Genomic DNA, 10,000 nt, shown 5'->3' on the forward strand with positions numbered 1-10,000 from the left:
AGATTGGCATCAGTCAGTCAAGCAGTGGAAGTAGATTGGCATCAGTCAGTCAAGCAGTGGAAGTAGATTGGCATCAGTCAGTCAAGCAGTGGAAGTAGATTGGCATCAGTCAGTCAAGCAGTGGAAGTAGATTGGCATCAGTCAGTCAAGCAGTGGAAGTAGATTGGCATCAGTCAGTCAAGCAGTGGAAGTAGATTGGCATCAGTCAGTCAAGCAGTGGAAGTAGATTGGCATCAGTCAGTCAAGCAGTGGAAGTAGATTGGCATCAGTCAGTCAAGCAGTGGAAGTAGATTGGCATCAGTCAGTCAAGCAGTGGAAGTAGATTGGCATCAGTCAGTCAAGCAGTGCTCTAGCCACTGACCAATGGAGGCTTCACATACAGTGCAAATGATTCTGATGTGTAATTAGTGACTTTTTCATCTACAAATGAATTCAGGTGTTGGGAATATAAGGTAATTTAATTTCATCTACTGACTAAAGATGGAAATTATTCTCCAAAATAGGCTTAGCTCAAAATCATAAGTATAACTTTAGAGAACAATAATACACAGCAAGATTGCACATCTTACACCGGTGTGCAGGGCAGTGAGGTTATTTGGGAAAGTGAAATATGATTTTTGTCTCCAACTGTACATTCCATTTGTTTAAGCCCCTAATGCTGGAGGGGAAAATTTTGATATATGGTTTATGTGATAAGTGTTGGTATCATACATTTAAAGACAATACTCCATTAATCATTCCAGATGAAATCAAATATGTAGCTTCAGTAATACTTAGATATGAAAACTTTCTTTAAACAGCCAGATGCATTAGATTTTCACATGCATAATGTTAATATACTTGACAGACTCAGTACAATGCTTATAATACATTTATGGGAGCCATATTTATTGCAATGCCATCTAATACTTATTATAAGCTTGCTCTTCACTCAAAACTTGTATGAAGCCTCCATAGCTCAGTGGCTAGAGCGCTGGTCTAGTAAACCAGAGGCCAGGAGTTCGATCCTCCTTGGAGGCAATGAGTAATAGTCTTATTTATACTACATTGAGGCGAACCTACTAGAACCTAATGTAAACTGTGAGGTAGTAGTTTGGTTGACATCACACATGCTGCTGGCAGATACGAAGTTTGGTCTCCAGTGAAAATATTTACATTACCTCACACCTTGAACTTTGTGCAGGAAAGAAATTGGTCGTTTCTCTGCTGCCACGATTTATGGGAGGTGTTGCCTCCAGTTGGCAAAGCTGGAGCAATCCTTCAAGGTTAAGGCCCAAAGTTGGTCTATCGTGATCTGACTCTGCCTGTTTATATCTGCTTTTATTACCCATTTCTATATTAACACTAGCCTACAACTCTCTCTACACCAGGCTATCTGGACTGACAAATACAGCTGCTTACAGCTGCTGATCACATAGCAAATAGGATATGATAAAATGGTGGTAGAGCTGAGGTGGAGAGTGAACAGGAGTTCATGGTAATCAATGCATGGATGATATTGAAAGGGAAGGGAAGATCAATAAACACGAGACAATATGAGTTCTTTTTAGTGTCATAGCATTTATCCCTTATAAAGTGTAGGCCGTAAACAGTATAACTAAAACCAAAAAGAGCTGCTGTCACAGGTTAATGACACAGTGAGCCATAAACATTCGTTTAGGAAATTAAACTATGGAATGTCTATTTTCATCTGCCTTCTTATCCTTTTGATTGCAAATTTAATTATATAAGTGAAGAGTGATTAGAAATTATGATTTTTTGTTCATTCAATAATTTGGTTTCAACGTTTATATTCGAATGCACAAAAAGTCCTACCCAGAAATAAATAACAACCCTTCCCTCCCCCCCCAAAAAAAAAAAAAAAAAAAAAAAAAAAACACTATGGGACAGAGAAGAGAAAGGCGACCTGTGCCTACGGCTGCAAGTGCCACAGCACCGAGCAGTCATGCAGATGCTGCAAATGGTCTGCTTTTCTCCTCTCATTCTGTCTACACTGGTGGTATAGGATGTGCAGTCTTGTTGTTTATTATTGTTCTCTTAAGCTATGTTTGTGATTTCAAGCTAAGCCTATTTTGGAGAATAATAAAAGAATTATAGTACTTACACTGACAATTTCCAGCTTCAATCCCTCCCTTCAATTCAGGGAGATAGTTAACATTTAGAATAATCAAAAAAGTAAAATAGAGTAAAAAGTAGAATAGGTATTTATTCACTTCAACACATCGTCGTCACCCGCCCCTCGGCAAAACTTCTCACTGTCAGCACGTTTAAGTACCCAGATTCTTCTGGTTAACTCGAAGCCTTCCTGATTTTTTTTTAGAACACACAGAGGCGATCGATATATTTTCAGCTGAAACATAAACAAGTATAATATGGTAATATATCATTACACATATATATATATATATATATATATATATATATATATATATATATTCAAATCAAAGCTTTAGATACATCTATGGTAGCAAAACTGTCTTTAATACTTATAACATATGTATTTTTTAAATTCTCTACATATGTGAAGCCTCCATAGCTCAGTGGCTAGAGCGCTGGTCTAGTAAACCAGAGGCCAGGGGCCGGATTCACTAATGCACTTACCATGATAAATACGCTGGTAACTACAATTATGATGGTAAAAAGACCGCATCGGTATTCATGAACAACTTACCATGATAGAATACAATGCTAAATTTACCAGTGGTTGGAGCACTGGTATGTCCACTGGCAACTACAGCGATGACTCTCTCATCTCGCTTTATCTCAGCAAAAAATCAACATTTAAGGCGACACTTTAGTTTGCATGTACACTTATTATGATCAGAGTGATGGCAACTGTTCATTTTCATATGAATATGACAAAAATAAATAAAATTCACAGGAAATAAGCGAGAATAATATTCATGCAGCCTCGTCATAGGCCTACAATAACTGAAAATAATACATGGAATAGATAATTTGACAAATTCAAACATTTTATTTTAATGACATAGTTGAAAAACAGTAAACATATAAATATATAAATTATTTTTGTGTTTGCATTACTTTACATACAATTATTCATAATCTTACTCATTTGAAGGGTTTAATTGGCATTTCTTTTTGGAAAACGTTGATACAAATAACACCATTGCGTGGAGCCATTGCTTTTGACTGCAATTTATAAAAAAGAAAAATAGTATGTTTTTGAAAACCATTAAATTATATATGACCCATAGGATCATGCAATAGAACATGCTTTCAAGGAAATTAATTTATATAGAAATCTTTATCATTTCTTTCTTGAAACAAGAATATCTCGCAGCTGGTTCAGGCTTTGTTTACATGTCACGGGATTGGTCAAAGGAGCCTAAAGAATCATGTAAGGCGGTCGCTGATTGGCGGAATTGAATTGCCAGAGTTACCATCAAATTACGGTGATAAAGTCGATTTACCCTTACCAGGCGACTTATCATCGCTTGATAAATCCCACTTTGCCATGACTGGTAAACGCGCTGGTAGTTGACAGCTGGTAAATGCCTTACCATCGTATGTTAGTGAATCCAGCCCCAGGAGTTCGATCCTCCTTGGAGGCAAAAGTATTATTATCCCGAATTATGCAGCCAATCAGGATAGGATGGGAGAGCTACTATCAGAAGCTTATAAGGACACCTTCTTAAGCCGGACATAATGGTGCTAAAGGTGTAGAATCTAATAATAACCATAACTGATTGGCACCAGGATGTATGTGTATATGCACTGTGAGTTTTGGCTTTGGCTTTGGGGTACATGTATAATGCATTCTCCACTACGAGTTCACATTCATACATGCACGTTTCAGTGAGAGTCGAAAAGAATCCTCTTAGCTTCCGTGAATACTTTTGCCATTAGTGGTGTAGGATGTGCAGACAGAAAGAGAAAAGGAAGATGACCCGGACCATTTGCAGCATCTGCAACATGCCCATGCCAGTACGGCTGCTTTGTGCTGTGGCACCCGCAGCCACAAGCAAAGATCGCCTTTTGGCTCACTGTGTCATTAACCTGTGACATTAGCTCTGACGAGGTTTGTTATACTGTTTATAGCCTACACTTTATGAAGGATAAATGCTGTTATGACACTGAAAAGATCACATATTGTCTCTTGTATACATATATCATCCCTTCCCTCTTCAATATCATTCATGCATTGATTACCATGAACTCGTGTTCCCGCTCCACCACCTCAACTCTACCACCATTTTATCATACCCTATTTGCTATGTGACCTGCATTTGTTTGCTTTTGGTAAGAAGGTCTTTGTCAGTTCAGATGGTCTGGGATGGAGAGAGTTCTAGGCCAGCATTAATATATAGACGAGACAGACAGATGCAGATCATGATAGACCAACTTTGGGCCTTAGCCTTGAAGGACTTCTCCAGCTTTGCCAACTGGAGGCAATACCTCCCATAAATTTTCTGCAGTAGAGAAATGGCCAATTTCTACCATACACCAAGTTCAAGGTGTGAGCTAACAAAAATATTTCCACTGGAGACCAAACTTCATATCTGCTAGCAGCATGTGTGATTTCAACCATGCTACTACTTCATACTTCACATATGGTTCCAGCAGGTGCACATCAATGTAATATAAATATTATTACTATTCACACTGCCTCCAAGGAGGATCGAACTCCTGGCCTCTGGTTTACTAGACCAGCGCTCTAGCCACTGAGCTATGGAGGCTTTATACTAAGCTTGAGTGAAGAGCACACTTTTAACAGCTCTACCACCATTTTATCATATCCTATTTGCTATGTGACCTGCAGCTGTAAGCAGCTGTAGTTGTCAGTCCAGATAGCCTGGTGTAGAGAGAGTTGTAGGCTAGAAATGGGTAATAAAAGCAGATATAAACAGGACAGGCAGAGCCAGATCACATAGACCAACTTTGGGCCTTAATCTTGAAGGATTGCTCCAGCTTTGCCAACTGGAGGCAACACCTCCCATAAATCGTGGCAGCAGAGAAACTACCAATTTCTTTCCTGCACAAAGTTCAAGGTGTGAGGTAATGTAAATATTTTCACTGGAGACCAAACTTCATATCTGCCAGTAGCATGTGTGATGTCAACCAAACTACTACCTCACAGTTCACATTTGGTTCCAGTAGGTTCACCTCAATGTAGTATAAATAAGACTATTACTCACTGCCTCCAAGGAGGATCGAACTCCTGGCCTCTGGTTTACTAGACCAGCGCTCTAGCCACTGAGCTATGGAGGCTTCCTATTAATCTTGAGTGAAGAGCACACTTTTAACAAGTGTTAGATGGTGTTGCAATAAATATGGCTTCCATAAATGTAACATAAGTATTGCACTTAATCTGTCAAGTATATTACCATTATACATGTGATTACTGTTTTGTTTTAACTGAAAATCTAATGCATCTGATATTTTCCATATATAAGTATTCCCAAAGCTACATACTTTATTTCATTCGTAATGAAATAAAGTAAATAAATGTTTTTAAACGTATGATACGAACACCTCGCATAAACCATACCTTAGTTTTTTCCCCTCCAATGTCTGGAGCTTGAACAAATGTAATATACAGTTAGAGACAAAGATCATATTCCACTCTCCCAAACTCTCCAACACTCTCGCTGCCCTGCACACCACCGGTGTAGGATGTGCAGTCTTGCTATGTATTATCATTCTCTAAAGTTATGCTTGTGATTTTAAGCCAATTTTGGAAAATAATACAAGAATTATAATATCTATCTTCAATTACTAGATATAATTCTTAGGGTTATAGTTAATACTACGAAACACATTAAACACATTTTTCTCACGTTGGCACATCCCCGTTACCCGTCCCTATGTTCATGATTACATTTCTGCTGAAAATATATCAATTGCCTTTGTGTGTTGTTAAAAAAAAATATCAAGAAAGCTTCGATTTAACGAGAAGTATCTGGATGACATGACCATATTGACGAGGAGAAATTTGGATATTTTTTTTTTTATGTTTCTAAGCGTTAACTTTTTCTCTAAGAGATATATATAGAAATTATCATTATAATTACTGTAATTCTTGTACTATTCCCCAAAATAGGTTTAGCTTAAAATCACAAGCATAGCTTTAGAGAACAATAATATACAACAAGAATGCACATCCTACATCACCAGTGTAGGTAGAATGAGAAGAGAAGCCCAGACCATTTACAGTGTCTGCAATATGTCCCTGTGCTACCAGCATGTATGGTGACAACCAAACTACTAGCTCAAAGTTCACATTTGGTTCCAGCAGGTTCACCTCAATGTAGTATAAATGAGACTCTTATTCACAGTGCCTCCAAGGAGGATCGAACTCCTGGCCTCTGGTTTACTAGACCAGCGCTCTAGCCACTGAGCTATGGAGGCTTATTTATCTAAAATCTATGATATCTATTTTACTCTCGTCACAGATAAATACTGTAACATCTGTTTAACTTACTATGTATGTCAGCTACTGTGAATATATACTTTCCTTTCAACCTACCACACTACTATTATTGATCTGTACTGAAAGTGAAGGTAAGAAAGAGAAAAAAGGGGATCACTGACATACTGTATATTAACTTAAAAGTAAAAAGTTCATAATAACGTGAATATAAGATACAGCACTAAACCAAAGTGGATGTTTAATAGGGTATGATAATCAATTACGATGATATTACTGCTTGTTCATCTTGTGACGACAGCATGCTTTAATGAGTATATGAGATAAATAGAGATCTAGATATCTACTGAATATATATTTCGAATGAATGTAATATCGTAAGCTTACAGTGTATTGTTTTCCTAGGATAAATTGTTATCATAAAGTTATGAGATAACTTTATGAAATCATACAAGCTACATATAGGAAGAATGGTCAGATTTCCTATGCTTTTGATGATTTAAACGAAGTGAAAAAATAATCTGACAACTCTTAAATTATGTAATAATGAATGAAACTCGATTGCTGAAATGCCAGGACTGGTATGTAATTGGGACGAGTGTTCTATATGTGTAAACTTCTGTGTATTGTAGCCTGTTTTGTTTAGACTGAGTGCACTTTAAGTGTAGATTACCTGTAATTAAGTGTAAACTGAATGCAGCCTACTATTGCGAGTGTGAATGTACTTCGTGTTTGACTGAAAATACCGTACTCTGGTAATAACAGTTCACTATTTAGAATTTCGGCTTAAATATAGAATTATTAAGTAATTTTATGGGCCATAGCATTTTAAATGTTTTAACCTTAAAGAGTGGTCCTTTAGATTTCACGATTGGTGTTAAGCATACTGGATTTTTGCTGTACCAAACTGAGTGATCGGAAATAAGGGAGCTTGATAAACTGAAGTAATATGCATATGAAAAAAAAAACATTGTACAAATAAAAGCATAGACCAACATATATACTTTTAAAAGATACAGATTTGCAATGAAATTGTAGAATACACCCCCCCCCCACCGTCATACTCACATATATACACTTAAAAAAATGAAATACATTATTATAAAATATGTGAAGAGGAGTCTCACAAGAAACTGGTGATACTTTTTGGACAACAGAAGAGAGATATGGTAAGGCCTTGCTCCTGAAGGTGAGATGAAGAGAGAGACTGGTTCTCTGGTGACTTCTTTTTGATTCCTGGAGGATTAGCAACGCAGGTATATTTGAAGTGAAGTGTGATATATCATTGGTCACAGTACATAGGTTCACAAGGGGCATGAGCACAGCTCCCAGCATGGCCACCTTACTGACCACTGTCAGCAACACCAGATCTGTCGTTGTCTTCCTGGGGCTGGATTCATCAATGCACTTACCATAATAAATACGCTGTTAACTACAATTATCATGGTAAACAGACCGCATCGGTATTTATGAACATCTTAACATGATAGAATACAATGCTAAATTTACCAGTGGTTGGAGCTCTGGTATGTCCACTGGCAACTACAGCGACGACTCTCTCAACTCGCTTTATCTCAGCAAAAAATAAACATTTAAGGCGACACTTTAGTTTGCATGTACACTTATTATGATCAGAGTGATGGCATCTGTTCATTTTCATATAAACATGACAAAAATAAATAAAATTCACAGGAAAAAAAGCGAGAATAATGTTCATGCAGCCTCGTCATAGGGCTACAATAACTGGAAATAATACATGGAATTAATAATTTGACAAATTCAAACGTTTTATTTTAATGACATAGTTGAAAAACAGTATACATATGAGTATATAAATCATTTTTGTGTTTGCATTAATTTACATATAATTATTCATAATCTTATTAATTGAAAAGGTTTGATTGGCATTTCTTTTTGAAAAACGTTGATACAAATAAGACCACCATTGCGTGGAGCCATTGCTTCTTTTCTTTTGACTGCAATGTATAAACAAGAAAAATAGCATGTTTATGAAAACCATTACATTATATATGACCCATAAGATCATGCAATAGAATATGCTTTCAAGGAAATTAATTTATATAGGAATAATTTAACACAGAAGAAATGTTTATCATTTCTTTCTTAAAACAAAAATATCTCGCTGTTGGATCAGGTTTTGTTTACATGTCACGGGATTGGTCAAAGGAGCCTAATGTATCATGTAAGGCGCTCGCTGATTGGTGGAATCGAGTTACCAGAGTTACCATCAAATTACGGTGATAAAGTCGATTTACCCCTACCAGGCGACTTATCATCGCTTGATAAATCCCACTTTACCATGACTGGTAAACGCGCTGATAGTTGACAGCTGGTAAATGCCTTACCATCGTATGCTAGTGAATCCAGCCCCTGGGGCTGGATTCATCAACGCACTTACCATGATAAATATGCTGTTAACTACAATTATCATGGTAAACAGACCGCATCGGTATTTATGAACAACTTATCATGATAGATACAATGCTAAATTTACCAGTGGAGGGAGCACTGGTATATCCACTGGTAACTACAGCAACGACTCTCTCCTCACGCTTTATCTCAACAAAAAATCAACATCTAAGGAGATACTTTAGTTTGCATGTACACCTATTATGATCAGAATGATGGCAACTGTTCATTTTCATATGAACATGACAAAAATAAAGAAAATTCACAGGAAATAAGCGAAAATAATATTCACGCAGCCTAGTCATAGGCCTACAATAACTTAAAATAATACGTGGAATTAATAATTTGACATATTTTATTTTAATGACATAATTGAAAAACAGTAAACATATAAATATATAAATGTTATTTGATTCAGAAATTGATGATTCATACGTTAGAGTTCAATAAACGATTGAAGCAGCAACCGCGCCTATCGGAACTCTGGAAATGGACAACAATAGATATTGAAGTGGCCTCCACGCCTATCGAACCTCTGGCAAAATACAAGCTCCACAAATAATGAGCGATTTTGACTGACAAATAGATAGGGAGGTCTTTAAAGAACATGGATAATAATAATCAAACCAATTTATGTTTATAATTATTACTTTTTTTTTCTTTTTTTTTTAATTGCCCTTCTTTATCTTTCTTCATATGAAGAAAGTAAAAACTGCACCTCACTGTTTGTTTATTTTTGTGTTTGCATTGATTTACATAAAATTATTCATAATCTTGTTCATTTGCATGGTTTAATTGGCATTTCTTTTTGGCAAACATTGATACAAATAACACCACCATTGCGTGGAGCCATTGTTTCTTTTCTTTTGACTGCAATCTATAAAATCTATTTCGCTGTTGGATCAGGTTTTGTTTACATGTTACGGGATTGGTCAAAGGAGCCTAAAGAATCATGTAAGACGTTCGCTGATTGGCGGAATCGATTTACCATCAAATTACGGTGATAAAGTCGATTTACCCTTACCAGGTGACTTACCATCGCTTGATAAATCCCACTTTGCCATGACTGGTAAACTCGCTGGTAACTGACTGCTGGTAAATACCTTACAATCCAGCCCTTGGACCTGGAAAAGGTGTTTGAATTAGTGAGTCCGCTTGCTATTCAGGAGATCGTGATCC

The 10,000-nt window shown here is 36.7% G+C and overlaps 4 non-coding genes across 4 annotated transcripts; 1 reads left to right on the plus strand and 3 right to left on the minus strand.

Moving 5' to 3' along the window:
- The first annotated feature begins 947 nt into the window (after window positions 1-947).
- TRNAT-AGU (transfer RNA threonine (anticodon AGU)) lies at window positions 948-1,020 on the plus strand. Its single transcript has one exon. It is a non-coding gene; the product is annotated as a tRNA-Thr (tRNA).
- Window positions 1,021-4,627: 3,607 nt separating this feature from the next.
- TRNAT-AGU (transfer RNA threonine (anticodon AGU)) lies at window positions 4,628-4,700 on the minus strand. The gene has a single exon. It is a non-coding gene; the product is annotated as a tRNA-Thr (tRNA).
- A 459-nt stretch (window positions 4,701-5,159) lies between these two features.
- Window positions 5,160-5,232, minus strand: TRNAT-AGU (transfer RNA threonine (anticodon AGU)). Its single transcript has one exon. It is a non-coding gene; the product is annotated as a tRNA-Thr (tRNA).
- Window positions 5,233-6,299: 1,067 nt separating this feature from the next.
- On the minus strand, window positions 6,300-6,372 carry TRNAT-AGU (transfer RNA threonine (anticodon AGU)). The gene has a single exon. It is a non-coding gene; the product is annotated as a tRNA-Thr (tRNA).
- Between the last annotated feature and the right edge of the window lie 3,628 nt (window positions 6,373-10,000).

This window comes from Penaeus japonicus, unplaced genomic scaffold (assembly GCF_977035675.1).
Source record: "Penaeus japonicus unplaced genomic scaffold, GWHDUDI00000001_assembly GWHDUDI00000024, whole genome shotgun sequence".
NCBI lineage: Eukaryota > Metazoa > Arthropoda > Malacostraca > Decapoda > Penaeidae > Penaeus > Penaeus japonicus.